The sequence below is a fragment of the Ursus maritimus genome, unplaced genomic scaffold, assembly GCF_017311325.1.
Source record: "Ursus maritimus isolate PB19 unplaced genomic scaffold, ASM1731132v1 scaffold_2, whole genome shotgun sequence".
NCBI classification, from domain to species: Eukaryota; Metazoa; Chordata; class Mammalia; order Carnivora; family Ursidae; genus Ursus; species Ursus maritimus.
In genome coordinates this window covers 7,928,578-7,952,114 of record NW_024424452.1, presented here as the reverse complement: position 1 = coordinate 7,952,114, position 23,537 = coordinate 7,928,578, and the positions used below count along the sequence as shown (strand labels likewise).

At 48.7% G+C, this 23,537-nt stretch overlaps 1 long non-coding RNA gene across 2 annotated transcripts; it reads left to right on the top strand.

Moving 5' to 3' along the window:
* Window positions 1–3,491: 3,491 nt before the first annotated feature.
* Window positions 3,492–18,417, top strand: LOC103670133. 2 transcript variants are annotated; one of them, XR_570494.2, is made up of 3 exons: window positions 3,492–3,675; window positions 3,762–3,997; window positions 17,836–18,417. It is a non-coding gene; the product is annotated as an uncharacterized LOC103670133 (long non-coding RNA). The 2 variants fall into 2 exon arrangements; XR_005835971.1 differs by having other exon boundaries at window positions 3,492–3,997.
* The last annotated feature ends 5,120 nt before the right edge of the window (window positions 18,418–23,537 follow it).

Sequence of the window (23,537 nt, the reverse complement as noted above, 5' to 3'; positions counted from 1 at the left end):
AAGCAGGAGAGGGAAGAAGAAGCCACGAAGGTGGCAGAAGTGACCAGAACTCCGGGCCAGGTGAGTGCCTCGTTCCAAGTCAGAAAAGTTGTGCAGATAGAGACTCCATACACGTAGCACACGTGGCCACAGTTTGTGGGCAGACCCAGCCCTCATTTAGCATCACCCTGCTCAGGAGAGGACCCTCCATGTGGGCGTAGGGAATGGACTCCAGATTCCCCAGAACCTGGTGGTCAGACCCCCTGCGTGACCAGGTCAGGAGGGCAGCACGCAGATGAGAGAAAGCGATCACACGAGCAAGAGAGGCAGGAGGGACCAGGGGGTGTAAACGGACGGGCATGCCTGACATAACTAGAGAGACATCAGGGACAGCTCCTTCAGGATGCCTCATCGCCAAACATGGGCCCCCGTGTGGCCCTGCGGCTGGCCAGGGTTTGTGCTCGCAGGGTGTGGGAGGGCCCAGGGAGCTGGCCTGGGTAGCGGTTCATCTCCCAGCCACTCCGCGGTCGCCTGAGCCACCCGGCCTCCACTTTAGTCCCCTCTTGGTCCACTTTTGTGTCACTTCTGCCTTTTAAAAAAATAATAATACATTTATTCTCTTATTAACAAAAGGAATATGTGTCTAGAACAGAAAAATTTAAAATACATCGAAACAAGATGAAAAAAACTTAGTCCTCTGTTTCGGAATCTCGGGTAACATTGACTGTCTCTCTGGCATCTGTTTCTAAGCATTTATACACATTTTCCCTGTTATTCAGATTTCTCCAAAAAAAAAAAAAAAAAAAGTAGGAAACCTCCTGGGGTCCACAGCCCCCTGCAGCCCCGCCTTCATCGGCCCTGCTTTTCAGGGGTGGGAAGCAAGAGAAGGCCCCACGTGCCTGTTTGCGAACACAGTGGCAATACCCCTCTCGGCCACAAGAGGAGGGTGTTGGCTCACGCACTTGTGTCCCCAAGCGGCCTGTGCTTCCTGCCAGGGTCTGGACGGCGCCGTAGTGAGTCCTCCCTTTATTGCTGCTTCTGCTCACCGCCTCTCTTGGAAACCTTCTTGGTGCTCGAGGGGAAAAAAGACAGAACTCCCAGCCTCCCCCTTCCACCACCCCTGCCGGCACTTGAGGACTCCTTGGACAGCTCTCTCCTCGCTGTGCCAGCCTCGGGCTTCCCGGGGAAGGGATACACCACAAGCCTGCTCGGGTCATCCCCAGACCAAACCCTCCTCACGGTTCCCCATTGTTCTCAGGATCCCTCTTGAGCTCCGTGCCTCCCCACGAGCGCTTGTTTCCTCACATACACTAGACGGACCGTCTTTCGGCCCCTCTCACTCTGCTTCCTCACCAGCAGACTTTCCCGCAAGTTCCTCTCTGCACACCAGGCTGAGGCTTCCTCTTTCGGGTCTTAGCCAACATGTTACTTCTTCCCCAAAGTCACTCTCAAGCCTGTGAGTCTGGGTTACGTAATTCTCCTCTGTGCTTCCACGGGGCCCAGTCCTTCCCCTTTCAGATTGCGCAGCGTGCTGGCTTGTCTGCTTCCTTCTAGAATGGGCGTTCCATGAGGGCAGGGACCATGTCAGTCTGACTCACACCCCCAGTGCCCAAGTACAGCGCCTGGCGCTCCGTGGGGCTCAATCTAGATTTGCTGAACAGATGAACGAGTGCGTGAATGAGCCCTTCCCTGTTCCCTGAAGTAGAGTCTGCGGAAGCCAGCCACTTCCCTCCTTCCATCCCCCTCCCCCCCAGTTCGCCAGCTGCCTCTCATTGTCCCCTGTGTCTCTGGAAGAGCGGTGCTGAAGGACCAGTTGTGTCCCTGTGATGGTGGGAAGACCGTGGCATGACCTCCCCTCTGTTGCTGGCTTGGCCACTTACTACCCAAGCCTGTCCCTTATTTTCTTTACAAAGCAGAGCTAACGGCCCCCAGGCTCGCCGGTAGCTCGGAGGAATCGCATGCCTGCCTGACACATGGCGGACAGTCACGAGATCAGACTTCTTCCTCCCTCTCGCCTCAGCGCTCTCTTCCGAGTCCCCCTCTGAGACCGTGGGAGGCGGACTTGCTCCCCTGCCATCTCAGAGGTACTGCTGTTTTTGTGAGTCCCTTCTCCTCTCCCCACCGTCCCCCAGGCCACTTGCTGCCGGCCCCTCCTCCTTCCCTGTCCTTTGTCCCCCGCACAAATAATAGTGCCAGGGACGGAGCAGAAGAGCTGCCGAGAAGGCACTTGTTGAATGGATGAGCGGTTGAATGAGCCAGTCACAGCAGCGTCCCCTGGGCTGTGTTCATCAGTGTGGAACAGGTCACAATGGTCACCAGCCTGTTAATGGACAGGCGGCCTCCTGCCCCCCGGAGCCCAAGCCCACACAGGCGGGGCCTATGTGAAGGCACCCTCACAAGGCCAGGGCAAGGAACAGGAAAGGTGACACCAGACTTTACTGAAGACTGACGAGGAAGGAGGTGGGGCGATGTCCCTGTTCTTCTCTTCCGCTCAGCACTGTTTACCCCAGGGACCATACGTGCTCGACTGTCACCTGAACACACAGTCCCACGGGGCGTCTGTGTTCCTTATAACCAGGCTGTTATACCACCACGGGGACTAAAAGTTCTAAGTTCCAGCAAAATCCTTCTACAGATTCCGTTCATCGTGTTTTTCTCCGATAGGAACGTTTTCTGTCCCGTGTGCTCGGAGGCCCGTGTGGCGGCCCCCCTCGGGCCCCCACAAGCTCCCTCATTCCCGAGGAGCCCTAACCCTCTCCCCAGTCAGGATCTTGAGGAGAAGAATAAGGGCTGATTTCTCCTCAAATGATCGCCGCCCTCAGTTCATTCCATCTGAAAGATTTAGCTCGTGAATGGCTTATCTGCTTTCGGGCGAGGTCTGTGGCTTGGCCCACTGAGGATGCCACTTTCTCCTGCATGGCACTTGGAAGGTCGGGCTGACGTGGCTTGTGTTTTATGTGTCCCACGCCCCTGCCCTGTGACGTTCTCATCTCTAAGAGCTGCTCTCCTCCTACTGAGGATTTTCCTACATCAGCGCCATTCACGGAATCTCTCTAGGATGAATTAGGAAATGAAGGGAAATTTTCCCTTATTCATAATTTTCAAAGATTTCCTCTGTATGAATTCTTTGACATCCTGCCAGAATTCTGCCCAAATGTGTGGCCATGTGTATCATGCCGGTGGAGTGAGGTTTGGGCTTAAGAGTCGGAGGTTTCCCAAAGTGATGCCTTTATCAGCATAAAGTCTCCCGGTCCCAGCCTCTGTGGACCAGCAGCCCCCCAGGGTGGCCCCCATGGTTCTACTCTGGCGGGAACGCTGAGCGTTGGAGTTTATGGGCTGTCCTCGGTCCTGGCCTTACACTGTGATGACATCGTAGGAAGTGAGAGTGTCACAAGTCCCCATTTCTGAGAATCAGAGCTCTGTGACTGCACCAACGTTCCAGCCCTGGCTGTCTCCTCCTCCTGTGACAGCACAGCAAGAGGAGAAGGCACCACTTTCACAGGGGGGTGAGGAGTGAGCTGTGTTCTGAGTGCCCGATGTCAATGCCCAGGTCACAGGTGCCCCTGGAATGCAGCCCCCCCCCCGCCACGGCTCCAAATCTGCCCAGCCTCCTGGCCTGGCCCGAAGCCCACCTCCACCCTGAAGCCTTCCTGGGACTCTGTAGGCCTGCAGTTAGACTCCGCCATCCCTGCTCCTGTGAGAGTTCACGGCCCACAAAACCCCTTAGCACTCATGCAATGCTCTAGGCCGTCATGACCTTTCTACACCTTCTTCTCCAACAGACTTAAAGGAAGCTCTTTGAGGAAGAACCACGTCCTGTCCTTGGTATTCTCCATGGCACCTCTGAGCACAACGGGACTTTGGTTGGAGACCAGGTGCGGCTGCGGTCACTGTGGTCCAAGCGGATGGACTTGTGGTTCAGTGCAGTCGTGGGTGGAGATGCACTGTGACTGAAGACGTACGTGGCCTGCCTTCTCAGGGACAGTTGTCGCGCTCTTCCAGGTCATGCAGGAGGAAGGTGATCTTGTCTTTGTTGCCACCCCTTGCCCCCGACACCCGCCCACGCCAGGCAGGCCAGCCAGATTCTCCCTGCTGCCAGCCGCGCATGGCGCCAATCCCGGGAGTGACTTCGGGGAGGGGGAGGCGGGGAGCAAGCAAGCGATCTGTACTGTCGCGCACCTGTCCATGCAGTGTCCTGGTTAAGTCTGGCTGGCATAGGGACCACCCTCAGCGTGAACCCGCAGCTCTTCGAGGGCACGGCCCATGTCTGAAACATCTCTGTATCCGCGGTACCTAGCGTAGCCCCTGGCACGTAGAAAGCCGTCACCTGGCGTGGAGCAGGGGAGTGCTCCTGTAGTTAGGGGCAGCCAGGGAGTTCATGGAGGGACAGAGGAGAACGGATGTTAGTGACTGTCCTCCAGTGCCCCCCTGGGCCCTCCACCCCCCCAGTGAGTTCGTCCTCCCTTTGGTATGTGGCGAAGTCCTGGGTCCTAAACACAGAATGCAAACGGTGCCCCTTTGTGTTTTGTAAGCTGCAGAATCCCTGTCTCCCCCCGGGGAAAAGGGAACAAGTCCTGTGTATACATCCGGGTTTTATAGAGCCGCGGAGCTCTCTGCTGCTTTCTTTTAAAGCTAGTGAGTTAAAAATGTTCTTGGCCAGATCGTAGGAGCTAGTCCCGAGGGCCGGTGCTGCCCATAGACCCTCATCTCCTAGGAGCCCAGGGCTGCTTCCAGACAGCTGAACCTTGAAGCTGGTGGAGATGTGAGCAGGTCATCGAGGGTTAAAGAGAGAGAGGAAGGGAGGGCCCTTGCCAGCTGCCTCTTTGTCTGCTTACCAGGGCCCTTGAGCTGAGCTCCCAGCTGTCTCTGGGCAGGAGCACAGCTGGCCCCCAGGTGTCCCTGCTCCGGTTTGGATGTTTGTAGCTGGAGTGTCATTTGTGGTGGGTCTCCAGAATGCTCTCTCACATTATTCCCTCCTGACCATCCGACACCCGACTGAGCAGAAATCAGTGCAAACAGGTAGAGGAGGGCGAAACAGATAATCGAGTGAAGGCTGGGGGAGGGGCAGGGCGCTGGAGCGGCAGGTGGCTCTCAGCCCGGCTTCACGTGCAGCGCCCCCCCGGAACCCCCCAACAGCCCCGGAAGTAGCGTGGTCCTGTCCTCGTGTTCAGATGAAGAAACTAAGGTTTAGAGAGGTTAAACAGCTTGCGCAAGGGCGGGCAGCGGGTGAGGGGGGAGCAGGGCTGCACATCCAGGTCTGCCCATCACTCGGGCTTTAAAGCGCCGCTTCTCCCCTTGTTGGAATTTAACTTGCGTCGCCAGAACCCCCAGTTCGCACTGCGTCTCGGTCCTTTAGCCACTTTGAAATGGTCCTGCTTCCACAGTCCCTTCCGTGGCCCCGTCAGAGCCGCTCAGTGGTTTCTGAGAGACCGGGTCAGTGGCTGCTCGACCTCCCAGGGTCACAAGCGACCTTCCCCGCTGTCCCAGCAGTCGCTGGAATTTCTGCTGTGGGAAGTTGGGGAGAGTCTGCAGTCGTGGCAGGTGCGAGAATCTGATCTCGGCCCTCTGTTCCGTGAGTCAGGTCATCGGGCAGAGCAAGGCGGGAACAATTTCTTTCTGCTCCGCTGTGTCTGGGCCTCGACCCCAGAGGCCCAAATGGCTGGATTTGGCTAAGGTGGTCTGACTGTGGCTGTAGCGCGGGGGCCTTGGTTCTGTCTGCCAGCAGGATCCTTCCCCTCCTCTTCACGTGGCATCCGCAGAAATGAGGCAGAAATGTCCAAAATGGCTTTTTCACTCGTGCGTCTGGTGCTTCCGTGTTCTCTCTACGGCCTTCATCAAAGGAGCCCTGTCTTCTTACATTGTTTCTCCGGGCTCCACAAAGCCACTGTCCGTCCTCTTCCTTGTGCCACGGTACCTGTCTGCCCCGAGCCCTGTCTGTGGGGAGCTGCCACAGTTCGGCCCCTGCTGTATCACGTGACCCTGCCCATTGGACCAGGATCCAGTGGAGGCCGGCCAGCTCAAAAATATAAGGAAAGTCAGACTAGTTGGATTCCCCTTTGGGGAAATTCGAACCCAAAAAATAAGACCCCATCAGCACAGTGTATGTGTGTGACAGGGTAGTATGAGGCCAAGTAGGGCCTGGATGGACTGATGTGCTGGCCTGAATGAGACTGAAGAAGGAACTTGGAGATAGAAGAAAAACAAGCCATGGAGGGAACACAGAGTGGAGGGAGGAACCATGAGCCTGTTGTTGGTGAGGGGAGAAAGAAGGGGACAGCCAGAGCAGAGCTGGGACCCGTAAAAGGCCGGGGGCAGAGCCAGTCCCTGAGGCGCCCTAGTGTCCCATGGCTCCTGGACCTGCCTGGCCCATGTGAGTCACTGCAGCAAGCTCCTTCCTTATTCCCTTGGCTGTCAGTCGGCTTAGAGGGGGCCAATAAAAATTAGGAGTAAATGGGCTGGAGGAACCTCTGGGAAGAATTTTGCTTTTTGATTAAAGGAAGGATGGTGAGAAGGCCTGGCCCTTCTTCCTGCTTTGGACATGGATGTTTGCGGTCGTGATACTTAGAGCTGTAGCAGCCATCTTGGGACCATGAGGCAAGGGAAGAAGCCAACATACCAAAGTTGGCCCAGCAGACGGACAAAAAGAGCCTGGGTCCTGGATGACATCGTTGAGCCACTATACCTATCCTGGAACCACCTACTTCCAGTCTTACGGATACATTAATTGAATGTCTTTATTTTCTGAACAGATTTCTGCTATTTGAAGCCTAAGGCATTCTTAGCCAGTATAGCACTCCTCTGAACCTGTCCGTCATCAACTCCTTAGAGCCTCATGGCTCTTGGTTTAGATCCAAATGGGAAATCGCCGCAAATGTAGACAGTGGAAATCTTAACTTACGTGGCAGGAAATACAAGTCAAGATTTCTCACAGCCTCCAGAGCAATTCCAGCACTTAGTCCCCCAACTCCCAGGGCCTGTTGGATGCAAATGAGGAAAGACAGATTTAGGAAAGTTCTAGATACATGAGCATGAATCTTCTAAAGTGGGGTTCAGTGATGAATTTGGGGACACAGAGTGCTGTGGGGAGAGTGGGGGAGAGCCTAAGCATGGGCCAGAAAGCCATGGAAAGCACACGGAAGGAGCAGCAAGCTGGAATGGACAGATGGCAGGTGGGTCGGATCACTTCTGCGGGAGGCCACGGTCCACAGCAGGATTTCAGAAGTGCCAAGTACTGGCTGGGAGGAGTTTACAGCAACTGAAACGAAACTGGTGGAAAACGAGGCCTCTTTGTTAATTAACCCCCCAGCCAGCCTTCCTGACAGTGTAGATCCTCTTAGGAGCAGGGCCTGAATTGTGGCCACTGCCTGCATGCGGGCACTCCCACGTTCCTCATTCTTTGTCTCTTCTCCACCTTTCCCTCTCCCTCCACCATTCCTTCCTGTCTTCTCAGCAAAGCCAGGAGCCAGAAATGCACAAGATCTGAATCTCTTCTACCTCAGCTGGAAAGTAAAGATAGCGGAAGGCAAGGATGTCTTATGGAAGCTTCGAATCCTAGTCTGGGGATCATCCTGGTTCTCTTGGGAGGCGGGAAAGCTGTCCGTTGATAAGGACTAGATTAAGCTTTCTTCTGCCCCAACTTTGACCAAGCAGTGGGGACGGAGGTGCTTCTTCAACGCCAGACAAAAGGTGTGGTCCTCCCTTCCCTCGTGAAATGAGACATTGAACTTGGGAACTCTGGGCTGCCTTCTTCTGATTTCTAGTTTCAGGTACACGACAAAGATAAACTGGCATCCTCCTCATGCATCCTAGCAATATTTCATTGCATTCAGAACTTGAGAACAAGTCACCCACCCATTTCCCATCCCCACATCAGTAGCAGAGACATGTGACCCATAGAAGGTCATCAAATGAATGGGGCCCAAACACAGATGAGTTTTCAGCAGACTCTGCCACTAAGCCTCATCACCCCTCTGAGCGCAGCCCTTATGCACCCTGCATAGCTGAGGAGTCCTGCCCCCAAAGGCCAAAACCCAGGCCAACCCCGACGTTTGCCCACTGGGTTACTTCACTCAGTAGTAGTACTGAGGACCTAGTAGAATTACAAGCTAAGCTTATAAAAGCAGTGATGCTATTAGGAAGATTAGTCATTAAAGACACACACACAAAATTCCTGACTTCATCAGAGAAAAGAATGAAAGTTTTGGGATGGAGGAAGCAAAAAGGGTAACCTCCTACTTTGATGTGATTAATGCTTCACAGTGATGCTTAATACACCCCGAATTCCCCCACCCCCACAGTTGGCCCATACACCGCGAAGGTTTCTCTGAAATCCGGTAAGGAAAAGAACTTGAGGGCTTCTCCTCCTCCTTGGTAGTCAAGGGTTTTTTTCTCCAGTATGAATCAGCCTGATTACGGATTAAACGGTCCCCTGCGGTCCGTACAACGCAAGATAGTCTTTCCCGTGAACTTGCCAATGAGGAGAAAGGGCTACACCGTCCCCACACGATTTTGCACATCGATTAGGCTCACAGGCTTCTCTCGAGGATGACTGATCTCAGGTTCAGGCCGCTGCACGCTTCCCCTAGACAGTTCTCTGTATTCGTTACATATGGCCAGCGCAAGTCCCAACTAAATGAGTCTGGAACTTGGATTGTAGGTTCTTCCTCGTCCGTTATGCTTCCAGAGCTCCTCCCTGCCCTGAAATCCCAGATGTCTGATTAGCTGTCTAAAAGCATTTTCACATCCATTACGTGCATGTGGTTTTTCTCCAGTGTGAATTCTCTGACGTTGAATGAGCTCTGCTTTCCTGAAAGCCCTCACATTTATTGCATTTGTAGAGTTCCCGTGGCTTGCGAAAGTGCTAGAATGCTGGCGGAGGCCTCCACAGATCAGGCTTTCTCTAAGATGAATGTTTCAGTGTTCAGTAGGATGGGAGCCCCAGCGAAAGTCAGCTGTATTCGTCATGGGGTCTCTCTCAATATGAATACTGTAGTCCTGAATAAATTCTGACTTCTAAGATTTGGCCACATTTATTTTGGGGTCTTATCACTTCTGAAAGATACAGACAGAATTGCAAATTATCCCAATCTTCATCCCATTCGTGGAGTGGGGTCCCTGATGTTCTCTGGGATGTCTCCCTAGTCAGATATCTCTCCACGCTTGGGGGCCAGCTCACCCCCTCCCATAGGGACCTCCTCGCTGCGTTCACCTGCTGCAGAAAGTTCCTGCTTGGGGCCCGCTTGCTCTGGGTCCCAGCCTCACAATATAAAATCCTAGCAAATGTAAATACCAGCCACTCTCTCTCAAAGAACCAGAACATGTCTTGGGCGGAGAATATAAGACTTAAGAGTCAGAGTGCCTTTGGGTGAATCTTGAAAATGATGGGTATGACAGATGGCTGGTTACTTATATTCTCTTTTTTTTTTTTTTAACGAACCCTCTTGTGGTCATACTGAGAATGTACGCATTAAAAATACCTTCTCTAGGGGCGCCTGGGTGGCGCAGTCGTTAAAGCGTCTGCCTTCGGCTCAGGGCGTGATCCTGGCGTTCCGGGATCGAGTCCCACATCGGGCTCCTCCGCTGGGAGCCTGCTTCTTCCTCTCTCACTCGCCTGCTGTGTTCCCTCTCTCGCTGACTGTCTCTCTGTCACATAAATAAATAAAATCTTAAAAAAAAAAATACCTTTTCTAGTGACCAGGAGAAAGCACATGGGGTCTTGCAGGGACGCTGTTGCCACTCTGTTCCTTGATCTGGATGCTGGTCAAATGGATGTGTTCACTTTGTGAAGATCCCTAAGTGGGATGCTTAGGATTTATGTGCTTTCTAGGCGGCAGAGTTAAAAATGAGTAAGTTCAGGGGCGCCTGGGTGGCACAGCGGTTAAGCGTCTGCCTTCGGCTCAGGGCGTGATCCCGGCGTTATGGGATCGAGCCCCACATCAGGCTCTTCTGCTATGAGCCTGCTTCTTCCTCTCCCACTCCCCCTGCTTGTGTTCCCTCTCTCGCTGGCTGTCTCTATCTCTGTCGAATAAATAAATAAAATCTTTAAAAAAAAAAAATGAGTAAGTTCCCCATACTGCCGCCGTGCAGCCAGCAAATGAGATGTAAGCAGAACTGGGCCTCCACGAGAACTCGTTAAAGTGGGGGACTCCGAAGCAGAAACCTTTTGCCTTTTCCCTCCCGCCCCCCTTCTTCTCGTGGATCCGGGAGGTGACGCCTGAAGGCGCAGCAGCCATCCTGGGAGCGTGTGAAGGAGCGCCACGTGCAAAAGCTGGCTGAGCCAGCCTAAGGAAGGTACCCCTTCCCTGCGGCCTTGAACTTCTCACCTCTGGCATTTTCACTTTGTTTAGTCTAGGCAATGAGAAGTGACTCACGGCTGGGTTAGGCATCTTTCCCTGTGTTCATTGCCTCTTTTTAATTTTGTTCACCTTTCTCTTTGATCCTTTTGCAAAAGTCCTGTGCTCATTGAAGGTTTTGTCCCCTTGCGTGTCAGATGCCTTGCGGGCACCCTTTCAAATTTGTCATTTGTCTCTTGAGTTTGTGGGGTTTTTTTAACTCAAGTTACCCCATTTCTATTGTATGGCATCCGAATGTTGCATATTTGTACTTTTCCCACTCAGAGCTGTTAAAACGTTAATGTTTTCTGCTCGTTGTTTTATGTTAAAATCTTGGATCCGCATGGAATTTACCTTGAGGTGAGGCCTGGGGGTGAAGGTCCGGCTCTTCCCCTCCCCCATCAGCTCTCAGCACCGTCTGGGGAAGAGCTCCCTTTTCCCAGCCACTGTGAAATGCCACCGTGATTAGGGGTTCAGTTCCCATTTGAACATGGGTCTTTTTCTTGAATTTGTGTTTCATGTCTGCACTTTGTCTGATATACAATTATTTTAATTCTTTTTATAAGTTGTTTTCCTGTCTGATAAGGCTGCTGCCTCATTGTTCTTTTCTGAAACACTCCCGTGACACTAAGGTGGATAAGTGGGGGGTGGCGGTAGTCACTCAGAGATTGCCATGATGTCAGACGGTACAGAGCCTCCTGCATACAGAGAACGTTCTAACAATATCCTTACTTTGAGCAGTCTCCCTTTTTCCTCTGCAGTGTATTCTTGGAGCCATTTGGTAAGGAAGAGTCATATTTTCTCGTAATAATTACTCATATCCAGAAACTCAACATCAAACAAGTTCTGGTTCTGACATATACGTCATAAAAACAAAACCATAAAACTCAGGATGGTCTTTAGTAATATAAAAGGGCAACATGATGCTTCGAGTCCTATGGCGTGGGCATATGGGGACTCACGATGATAACGTCACTGGCCTCCGTGTGCTGTGAAGCCTACACAAAGCACAGGCCATTCTGCCATTCTGTCTGTCCAGTCTAAAAATAGGCCTATCCGTGTCAAAAGGACAAATACGGCACTCACAAACGTGCTTTCCTTTGTGGAATTCAAGAGATTCATGAGGAAATGATGTGTAAGATACAAGTTTCTTTTTAAGGCAAACTTGCCAGAGAAGATGAAACTGATTGTTTCTTCTGATAAATTTCCCTGAAACAAACAGAAGTGTTCAGAAGAATTCCATTCCCCTTACTGCTGCGTAGGATTTTTAGGTTTTTCCTAGAAATGGCTATGGCAGTATTTAAAGGCCTCATTAGGACATTAGTTTTAAGCACAAGTATTAAGAGAAATAATCTCTTGATTCATGCCTTTGATTTTTTTTCTTTGCTGCGTAAATGCTTCATATTGGTGTAATGAACAGAATGAAATGTTTGGGAAAATATGTGTCCAGGAAAGACCAATTCCTCCAGTAAGTCAGCATTTGTGGGGATGATATTATGATGTAAGTGTAAAATAAAAAAGAACGAAAGAAAGAAACCATATTGGCTGCACCTAGTGACTTCCTTCCAAAGCGTACAGCATGGGATGGGGGGTGAAAAGTAGCTGCTTTACATGGGAGAAGCCCGACAATCCCTGTCCCAGCCAGGCGATGAAGGTCAACATCAACAGTGATCAGGCTTGTTGATGGTACATACCCTTGTTATGATGTGATGACAGTGGCCCTTTACCACTGTCATGGTCTTTGTCCCCAAAACCCATAACACCAGACTAATGAAGAGAAGACATCAGAAAATCCCAGTTGGGGACCTTGTGCAAATGCCCGACTCCTCCAAACTGTGAAGGTCATCAAAATAAGGGAAGTCTGAGAAAAGCTGTCACATCCAAGAGGAGCCTGAGAAGAAATGACAGCTAAACCAAATGCTGTATCCTGGATGGGGTCTCAGAACACTTTGAAAAGGACATTAGGTAAAGGAAATCTAGATCAAGGGTGAACTTTATTAACATATTAATATTGGTTCATTATTTATAACAAAGATACCATAAGATGCATTAATGGGGGAAACAGGGATATATGGGAACTCTGCACTATCTTCACAACTCTTGTGTAAAACTAAGCTATTCTGAAATAAAAGTTTTATTTAAAAATAAGCTGAAAATATCAAAGTATTGGGGCGCCTGGGTGGCACAGCGGTTAAGCGTCTGCCTTCGGCTCAGGGCGTGATCCCAGCGTTATGGGATCGAGCCCCACATCAGGCTCCTCTGCTATGAGCCTGCTTCTTCCTCTCCCACTCCCCCTGCTTGTGTTCCCTCTCTCGCTGGCTGTCTCTATCTCTGTCAAATAAATAAATAAAATCTTAAAAAAAAAAAAATCAAAGTATTAGAAGAGATTGATGGTGGTTACAGATAAGGTGACATGGATGCAGTTCTCTCTCTTCTTCCCACTAAACTGCAGCTCAAACCCTGGACATAATGTCTAATACAAATAGAAGAAGACTCTGGAGGGTGGAGAGAACATCCGGAATTAAGAAAGAACAATGATAATGGTAAAATTATGGACAAACATATTAGACTATCCTCTCGAGTTTTTGAAATTATGTCTAATAGCTAAAGCAAAAACCATAACATTGCCTGACGTGACATTATGTGGAAAAGAAATTTGTAAGGTGGTTCTGAATGAGGGTGCATGGGTACAGAGACCTAAATGGAGGTAATATGGTTAAAAGTATTGACACCAGTAGGCTGTTGGAGTAAGTTACACATGTATAACACCTAGGGCAACCACTGGGGAGAAAGAAAAAAAAAAAACTATACAAAGAGTTTGTTGTGTCAGTCCCAGCCTATTGATAGTGTTGTTCTTGGTTAGAAATGCCTGAGCCCCACAGGCGTTCCCCCTTCCACCAGCATCAGGACCAGTGCTGTGGCTGGACCAGCCCTTATGGTTCTCAATATGATTTCAGGAGGCACCTCAGCAATACCATTGGGGAACTTTGAAGAACATGGTTAATTACACACCCCAGGGCCACACATGAAGTCCTGGGTCAAGAGAGAGAAAGAGGGAGAGAGAAAGGACCTAGGGCTCTGCCTTTATTAGGGACTGAGGGTGAGGTACCTAGAGTTTCACAGGGACACTCTTTATTAGCACATTTATGGCATAAGAGCAGGAATTAGGGCACAGGAAGGGAGAAATGAGATCAATCAAGCCGTCAGGTAATCTAGGTTATTCAGGGCTCTCCATAATGGGAACTTCATGGGTGGGGGTGGCCTGGTTCCTTACTGGTTGTTTTGCTGGCACTTGTGCCATCCACCCAGCAGTCTGTTAATTCAAGATGGAGGTCTTTGAAATGGATGCTACAGCAATCAAAAGTTTATGTCAAGTGCTTACTCTACAGAGATGCACTCAAAACCAGTATAGATAAATGAGAAAATGTTCAGGCGACCCGAGAAAAGCATGAAAAAGGAAACAGAGGAATGAAAGCCAGAAAACAAATAATAAAATGGCAGACTTAAACCCTAACATACCAAAATTGCATTAAATGTAAATGGTATAAATCCACTGGTAAAAAAGAAAGAATAGGACCAGGCCAATGAGAGGCCTCCTTGGGAAGGCTGCTGGAGCTTCCAGGAGAGAGGCGTGTACTGTGCTCTGGAATTACTAAAGTGGGAGAATCAAAGGGTGGAGTTCCTGGTGGCCGTGTGCTCACTTAAAAAAACACACACACACACATAAGGATTGGTAGAGTGGATTTAAAAACATGATCCAACTATATACAGTATGTAAGAAATTCACTTCAAATATAAAGATATATGTAGATTGAAAGTAAAAGGATAGCGCAAGATATACTATGCAAACATTACTCAGTAGGAAGCAGAAGTGGCGTTAATGTCAGATGAAGTAAACTTCAGAGCGATGAAAATTGCCAAGGATGAAGAAGGACATAGCATACTGATAAAAGGATTTATCCACCAAGAAGGCATAGCCGTCCTAAATATGTATGGACTAAACAACAGAATTCCAATATACGTATAGCAAAATTGGTAGAAATGGAAAGAGAAACAGACCAATCCACAATTATAGTTGAGGACTTTTTTTTTTTAAGATTTTATTTATTTATTTGACAGCGAGAGAGGGAACACAAGCAGGGGGAGTGAGAGAGGAAGAAGCAGGTTCCCAGCGGAGGAGCCTGATGTGGGGCTCGATCCCACCGCGCCAGGATCACGCCCTGAGCTGAAGGCAGACGCTTAACCGCTGTGCCACCCAGGCGCCCCTACAGTTGAGGACTTTTAACACCACTGTCTCAACAGGTAGAATTACTAGTCAGAAAATTGGCAAGGATATAGAACAACACTGTCATCCAACAGGACCTAATCGATATTTATAGAACTACTTCACCCAAGAACAGCAGAATCCTCATTCTTTTCAAGTACGCATGGGATATTCACCAAGGTAGACTATTTCCTGGGTCATAAAACAAAAAAGAATCATCAAAATGAAATCATACCGAGTGTGAACTTAGACCACAGTGGAATCAGACTAGAAATCAGTAATGGAAAGATAGCAGGAAATTCTCCGAACACATGGACACACACTAATCCGTGTATCAAAGAGGAAGTCTCAAAGGAATAGGTCACATTGAACTGAATGAAAATGGAGCATATCAAAATTTGTGGGACACAGCAAAAAGAGTCTGAGAGGGAAATTCATAGCACTAAATGTTCACAGAAGGAGCTCAAATCAATAATGTACTCTCGTGAGAAACTAGAGAAAGAAAAGCAAAAATAAACCCAAATAAAACAGAAGGTAGGAAAAAAGCAAGCCAAAATCAACAAAATAAAAGACATAAAAACAACAAAGGTAATTAAACAAAAAGCTGTTCTTCGAAAGATCACTGAAATGGATAAGCCTCTAGGAAGGACAATAAAGAAAAGACAAGGAATACACAAATTACCAATATCAAGAAGGAATCATTGGATGGCCAAGAACTGGCGAATCCAGGACAAGGAAGCAGGCATGTGAGAGTCTGGGCAGGAAGCCTCACTCTGACTCTATTCCAGGTTCCACAATGTGTCCCAAGTTCCTAAGTCTAGGCTGGCCTACCAGGGAAGGGGAAGTCTCCTCCAGAGAAGAGGCTCGTGGTGGGAATGCCATTCCACATCCACCATTCAACTCCGATCTGCCAATAGAAGTGGCTGGACATGTCCAGAGATGCAGCAGGTCAGGGCATACAAGATGGCACCGAGTTAATGGCCCCGTGATGATACCCACCGAACACGCCCAGTAGCGCCATGATAATGCCTGTAGAGTAGCCCCAAGAAGCCTGTGTTAGGGCTCACCTATCCCTCTTCTAGTGTGTTTTAGATGAATCAGTCCCCTTTCTCCCAGACCCAGGGCCTGCAGCAGAGCAATCTCCCCAATTCTATTGTCCACAAAACCTGCAATAGAAAATACTCATCCTCAGGGCACCTGGGTGGCTCAGTCGTTAAGCGTCTGCCTTCGGCTCAGGGCGTGATCCCGGAGTTCTGGGATCAAGCTCCGCATCAGGCTCCTCCGCTGGGAGACTGCTTCTTCCTCTGCCACTCCCCCTGCTGTGTTCCCTCTCTCACTGGCTGTCTCTCTCTGTCAAATAAATAAATAAAATCTTTAAATATATATATATACTCATCCTCACTAGAGCCACCCCACTCCTTATGTCTCCCCCTCACCTCGGAAAGAAGAGAAGATCTGTAAACCTTTTCTGAACAATCTACTTATTTCTACCCCTTGAGAGAAATCCCTGATTAATTCTTATCACCTTACCAGTGCCGGGGGCCAGGAACTGGGCGCCCATGCTGAGCACAGCACAGAGCAAACCATGGTATGGAGGGAAGCAGAGGACATCTGTATGGATGATTTTCCAGCCATTGTCACCCTCGTCAAAACCATCACTGGAACCTCCAGAGGTCGCTTCCTCGTCCAAATTGTACCCAGCCAAGTCATTCCAAAGCGCACACACATGAAAGGCAACCACAAGACCCACCAGTGAGATCATAGGAGTTGATAATGGGCAACCAATAGATCTCCAGTGCTTGGGGAAGAAGCCACCATCATCATCCCCATGACCCCTGCCATTCCCAACATTCCACTGAAGTCTCGGACACTCTGTGTGGATGAGGCTGTAACCCAGCTGGAGGGGCTTGATACCCGACACTGAGACATTGGCAAAATAATTCCATCTCCATGGATTCGATGTGGAGGACCGAAGGGGTCTAGAGTCCTGTCTCGTTGCTGCGTGGCAGGAAGCCTTTCTGCCTCCTTCTAGCCGACAAAGCCACGGATTGGCAAGATATCCACCACAAATTCAAAGCCTTACAGCCTTGGTGGCCTGGCGCACATACAAAGAGCCAGTCAGGAGTCAGACGAGGCCTCCCCAGGCATGGGATGGGAGTAGGGTTTCTCCACCTCGGCACTACTGACATTTGCACCGGATGACTCTTTGTTCTGGGTGGGGCTGTCTTGACATCGGTAGGATATTTAGCCCCATCTCTGGCCTCTTCCCACCAGATGCCAGTAGCATCTCACCAACTGTGACAATCAAGGCTGTCTCCAGACCTTGCCAAATGTCCCTTGGGGGACAAAATTGCTCCCTGCTGGGAACCGCTGGGTTAGACCTTGGTATGTTGGGGGTTTCCAAGAAGAGGAAGTACGAGCTAACAAAATTAAGGCCTAGAGGAAGGAGAGAGGCCAAGTCTGAGAAGGCCAGGAGTACACTAAGGGGAAAACCTGTAACATAGGGTTCACTCAAGGAAAAGCATGATGCTGGGAGGTTAGGTAGAGAGTAAAGGCGCCAGTTAAGAGAGAGCCGAGAGGTAGGTATGGTAGGCAACAGAACGGTGTGGGAGGGATAGTTTGGACCTCATTACCTGTGGAGAAACTTGGAGTCAGGAGCCCTGGGCTCTGGTATCAGCTCTGCGATTTTCTGTCCGTGTGGTCCTGAAACAGGCACCTCTGAGCAGGCATGTTTCTCAGGCAGCTGAATGCCCATAATAACGCCTGCCCTGCCTGCCGCACAGGGTCATAGTTAGAAATCGAGTCAGATAATATCCATAAAGATGCTCTGAAAGCAAAAGAAAAACTCACAAAGAATAAAATATTGGCCATTCCCACCGACTCCAAAGACCTTAAAAGGAGAAGAACAGAACACTGTAAATCACTCTACCCATATAAATGTAATAGCTTGGATGAAATGAACCAATTCCTTGAAAGCTACAAACTACCCAGACTCATCCAATATGAAATAGGTTATTTTGCAAGTCTTGTAACAATTTGAAAAACCAAATTCTTTGTTTTTAAAAAAAAAAAAAAACCCTGTCCCAGTGGTCCCACAACGAGTTTGATGATTCACTGGAAGGACTCACAGCACCCCACATAAAGTTATACTCAAGGTTAAGATTTAGTAGAGCAAAGAATAGAATGCAGGAACAGCAGGAAGAAGATATTTATAAGCAAAGGCTGGAGAGGTCAAATGCATGCTTTCTTATCTCTCCACAGGGATAGCTCAGGCCAACCTCCTCCATGTGCAAACAGCAGGAGCATATCCGAGATGTTCTGGCCCAGGAAATACCACCTGCGTCTTAGGGTCCCAAGTTCTCAAACAGACCTACTTACATACCTGTCACGTGAGAAAGCATGGCCCCCCCAACCAGGCACAAGGTAAGCATCATGAACCCTTATGTTTACCTTTTTTTTTTTTTTAAGTAATCTCTGCACCCAATGTGGGGCTTGATCTCACAACCCTGAGATGAAGAGTCTTATGCTCTTCTGACTGAGCCAGCCAGGCGCCCCTTCCTTATGTTTGCTTAGGACACGCTGACAACCTGGCTCTTCTCAACCCGCTGCTTTGGGCATCTAAAATAACATCTCCCCCTGCAGCTGTGCCAATGTTCAAAGAGTTCTGAGAGTCTGCCCAAAGGGTCATCACCATGGATACACAGATAAGTGAGAAACGGGTGACACAGGGCTGCTGTGTTCGCTTTTAGCTCACATTCTCAAAATTGAGAAAATTGAGTTTTGAGAAACCCCGGTCTAGACAAACAGTTCTCAGACATGACACGCAAAACAGGCTCCATAAAAGAAAAAAAAATCGCCAAATTTAACTTTTAGCAAAATTGAAATTTTTGCTCTGCTGGAGACCCCATTAAGAGGATGAAAAGACAAGTCACAGACTGGGACAAAATATTTATAAACCATGTATCTGACGAAGGACTTACCTAAAAAATATGAACTCAGTATTAAACAGACGAGCAAACAAAACCCCTCAGACAGATAATCCAATTAGAAAATGGGCGAAATATATAAACAGACGCTTCACCGGAGGTTATAAAATGTTCAACATCCTTAGGCATTAGGGAAATGCAAATGAAGACATAGCACTTAATCACCTATTAGGCGGCTAAAACAAAAACTGGATCTCGGGGCGCCTGGGTGGCTCAGTCGTTAAGCGTCTGCCTTGGGCTCAGGGCGTGATCCCGGAGTTCTGGGATCGAGCCCCACATCAGGCTCCTCTGCTGGGAGCCTGCTTCTTCCTCTCCCACTCCCCCTGCTTGTTTCCCTCTCTCTCTGGCTGTCTCTCTCTCTCTGTCGAATAAATAAAATCTTTAAAAAAACAAAAAACTGGATCTCTTCTATGTTTGCATCTGCAGATGCCTGGGCCACCGTCAAAACCAGAACAGCTTTCTGCTAAATTCCTACTTGAGTTGTCTTGTGCCACCTCTGAGATGTAAACTGAGTCTTCTGTTCCTCAGGACGCCTGGGCTTGGTTTACTGTCTCACGGGAATCTTGCCCCTTGCGCCAAAAGAACATAGATTTACGTCTGGTGTCACCTTACCCTGAGCATGTGGGGGGGGGGGGTTGTCCCTTGGACTTACACTGCTGTCCTTCTGCAACCACGAGGCCAGTGAGCAGAAATGCAACTCAGTTTCAGGGCAGCTCCCTGAAGAACTGGCAGACGCCTCAGGGCAAAAGCAGTTCTAAGAGTTCACTTATACACCAAACACAAAGGCAACACAAAAGCAAACATAAACAAGTGGGGCTAACATCCAACTAAGAAGCTTCTGCATCACGATGAAGGAAACCATTAACAAAACGAAAAGGCAGCCTGTGGAATGGGAGAAAAAAATTGCAAATCACATTTTTGGTAAGGGGTTAATCTCCAAAATATATAGGAAACTCCTAAAACTCAGTAGCAAAAAAAAAACAAATAATCCAATGAAAAATGGCGAAGGACCTGCATAGACATTTTCCCAACAGGACATACAATGAAAATGTGCCCAACATCACTCATCATCAGGGAAGTGCAAACCCAAACCACAGTGAGACATCCCCTCACACCTGTTAGAATGGCTATTCTGGGGGCGCCTGGGTGGTTCAGTTGGTTAAGTGTCTGACTCTCGATTTTGGCCAGGCCATGATCTCAGGGTCGTGAGATTAAGGCCCGAGTCAGGCTCGTGCTGGGCGTGGACCCTGCTTAAGATTCTCCCTCTCCTCTGCCCCTCCCCCCCTTAAAAAAAAAAAAAAGAACGGCTCTTCTAAAAAAGACAAGAGGTCACAAGCTTAGCAAGGACGTGGAGAAAGGGAACCATCATACTCTGTTGGTGGAATTGTAACCTGGTACAGCCACTATGGAAAACAGTATGACAGCTCCTCAAAAAATTAAAAATAGAACTACCATATGATCCAGCAATTCCACTTCTGGATTTTTATTTGAAGGAAATGAAAACACTAATTCAAAAAGATATCTGCACCCCCATGTCTACTGCAGCGTTATGTACAGTAGCCAAGACGTGGAAACAGCCCAAGTGTCTACTGATGAATGAATGGATAAAGAAGATGCAACACACACACACACACACACACACACACACACACACACACACAGAGGAATATTATTCAGCCATAAAAAGAAGGAAATCCTGTCATATGTGACAGCATGGATGGACCTTGAAGGCATTATAGTAAGTGAAATAAGCCAAAGACAAATACCTATGATCTCACATATATGTGAAATCTATTATTAAAAGATGTTTTATTATTTTTAAATAATCTGTGCACCCAATGTGGGGCTCGAACTTACAACCCCAAGATCAAGAGTCACATGCTCCCCCAACTGAGCCAGCCAGGCGTCCCTATATGTGAAATCCTAAAAAGAAACAAAAACAGGGGCACCTGGGTGGCACAGCGGTTAAGCGTCTGCCTTCGGCTCAGGGCGTGATCCCGGCGTTCTGGAATCGAGCCCCACATCAGGCTCCTCTGCTATGAGCCTGCTTCTTCCTCTCCCACTCCCCCTGCTTGTGTTCCCTCTCTCGCTGGCTCTCTCTATCTCTGTCAAATAAATAAATAAAATCTTAAAAAAAAAAAGCCAACCATATCTTTAAAAAAAAACAAAAACAAAAACACAAAAAAAACCCTCATAGATACCAAGAATAGATTGGTTTGTGGTTGTCGCAGGTGGGGGGTATGGGGGGAAGGGGTAGGCGAAATGGGTGAAGGGGGTCAAGAGGTACAGACTTCCAACTGTAAAATAACTGAGTCCTGGGGATGCAATATGTAGCGTGGTGAGTACAGTTAATAATGCTGTTCTGCACGTTGGAAAGTTGCTAAGAGATTAAATCTTAAAATTTCGCATCACAAGAAAAGAGATTGTACCTATGTGTAATCATGGATGTTAACTAGACTTCTCGTGATCATTTCACAATATATACGTAGAACATTATATTGTACATTTGAAACTAATATGTTATATGTCAGTTACGCCTCGGTTTTTTTACAAAGAGTTTTGTGTGGGTGTGGGTGTGGGTGTGGGTGTGTTTACCCTTTCTGAGTCCTTTTGTCTCCTAAATTATGTCCTGGTAATTCTTTGCTATCTTGTTAGGTCTGTAGTGCTTTTAAGATGTTTTATTAGACTTTATCCAGCATGGTCAGGAGCCCTCTGTAGGAAGGATGACCTGAATTACCTGGAAAGTAGAAACGCCCGTAGTGTACAAACAGCCTGTTCATGCTACTCAAAACTCCCTTCTCCACCTGATGTGCTCTTCCTTCAAGACTCAGTGCAAACAGGACCCCTGCAAAAAGTTCCCCGTATCTTCTAAGAAGGCTTCTCCAAACACTGTGCGGGCTGCACCACCACGGGCTTTGTCCTTCTGTATTCTTGGGTATGAGCGTCGAGAAGCACTGACTGTGTCTTCTTTCATGAAACAAATTATTTTGTTGGAGTATCCACATGGATCGGGCCCTGGGCTTAGGAATGTGAACTTTAGTCCCTGACACCTCAAGGAAGTTGTTGTAAAGAAGAAACAGCTATTTGTGAGTGAGTGTGATGTGAGCTTCGAAAGCTGGGGGCAGAAGAGGTTGAAGGGGCGCCTGGGTGGCTAAGTCGGTTGAGCGTATGACTCTTGATTTCTGCTCAGGTCATGATCTCCTGGGTCCTGGGATGGCCCCCCATCATCTGGACCCTGCTGCCTCCCGCCTCATCCCTTCCATTCCATTTATACATAATGAGTCCTTTGGTTTCATTTCTTTGGAAATCCTTTATGATTTATTGAGCACCTATTTTTCCCCCAGCAATGGGCATTATTATCTCATTTGATCCTCAAAATAATATGAGGTGGTTATTTCCATTTTATAGATGATAAAACTGAGGCTGACAGAGGCTAGACACTTGCTCAAGGTCATTCCCTCTTAGGTACTGGACCTGGATCCAACACAGGAACACCACTCCAAGGTCCCATTCTTAGCCTTTGCAGTAAACTGTGCTTGCTCCCTTCCTACGCCTGGCCAGCTTTCCAAACTCGGCTCCGCTATCACCCGTTCAAACTTCAAGGAACTTCGCAGTCTTGTGTTCAAGACCCCTCCCTTCTGTGCCCTATTCACAGGCATGACTGATTAAGAACACTTTGCCCATCATAGGGTAATAATTGCTCTTCTGCACCATTTTCCCTCACCAGGCAGCCGGTTTGTGTAGAGAAGGGTCCGGGTTTTTCTTTATCCTTGTAGCTCCCACACTTGACATAGCGGCAGGCGTGCAGTGGGTCCAAGGAAAGATTTGCTGTGTGGAATTTCCAGCTCTGCTACCTGCTAGCATGTGTAAACTTGAGAAAGTTATGTCACCTCTTTGGGCTTCAGTGTTCTCATCTGAACTCGTGTCCTTATCTGTAAAATGGGTATAATAATAGCCACTATGGAATGTCACTGTAAGAGTGAAGGGAGAATTTACCGCCAGGCTGGCATACAGTAAGTGCTCAATAATATACACCCCAGCCTGGCCGGAGCAGGGAGGACGGTGCGATAGGGGCTCACAGGTCTCCAGTCTTGCCCCTCACTGAGCACGAGACCTACCACCCCACAAGCTTCTGAAGCCCAGCTCTGCACCCCTCTCTCCACCCCTCCAGCCTCACGGAGGGAGGGAGCCCCACAACTCCCTGCGGCAGAACACTGAACGGGGTTTTCAGAATGGCAAGGGCCAGCAGAGTGCTGTTCAGGGCCTCAATGATCACAGGAGATAGACAAAGACCTTTGTCTTAGTGCTTTTTTGAAGTTAAGCTCCAGTATGTGAAAAACCGTCTCTGCGTTCCACACTCAGTTTGAACGGCAGAAGCAGAGAGGCCCAGAATATACAAGGCTTGTGTGGGGATCAGAGCCAGAAAGCTCTGGAATAGCGAAACTGAACCAAGGGAGAAGTGTATTGTGCACTCACTTAAGACTTTGTGAGGAACGTCTCCGTAGAATTAGAAAAAGAAGTGAGTCTTCTCATGCAGAATGACATTTGCGTGTTGTATTGGCCACAGATTGGGTAGCTTCAAAAGCAGAGATTTATTTTCTCATAGTTCTGGAGGCTGGAAGTCCAAGATCAAGTCGACAGGGTTGTTCCTGCTGGAGCCTCTCCTTGGCTTATGTAGATGGACTTCTCCCCGTGTCCTCAAAGGGTCTTCCCTCTGTGTGTGTGTGTCCTGATTTCTTCTTCTAAGGGCACCAGTCGTATTGGATTATGGGCTACCTGAATGACCTCATTTTAACTTAATTATCTCTGTAAAGACCCCATCTCCAAGGACAGCCATTCTGAGACACTGGAGATTAGGATTTCAACCCACGAAGTGACAGGGGCCACAATTCCACCCTGTCACACACGTAAATCCCAGACAATTCAACATGAAACAAAAACCTTCCGAGTACAGAAAAAATTAGCTAAGTTACACAT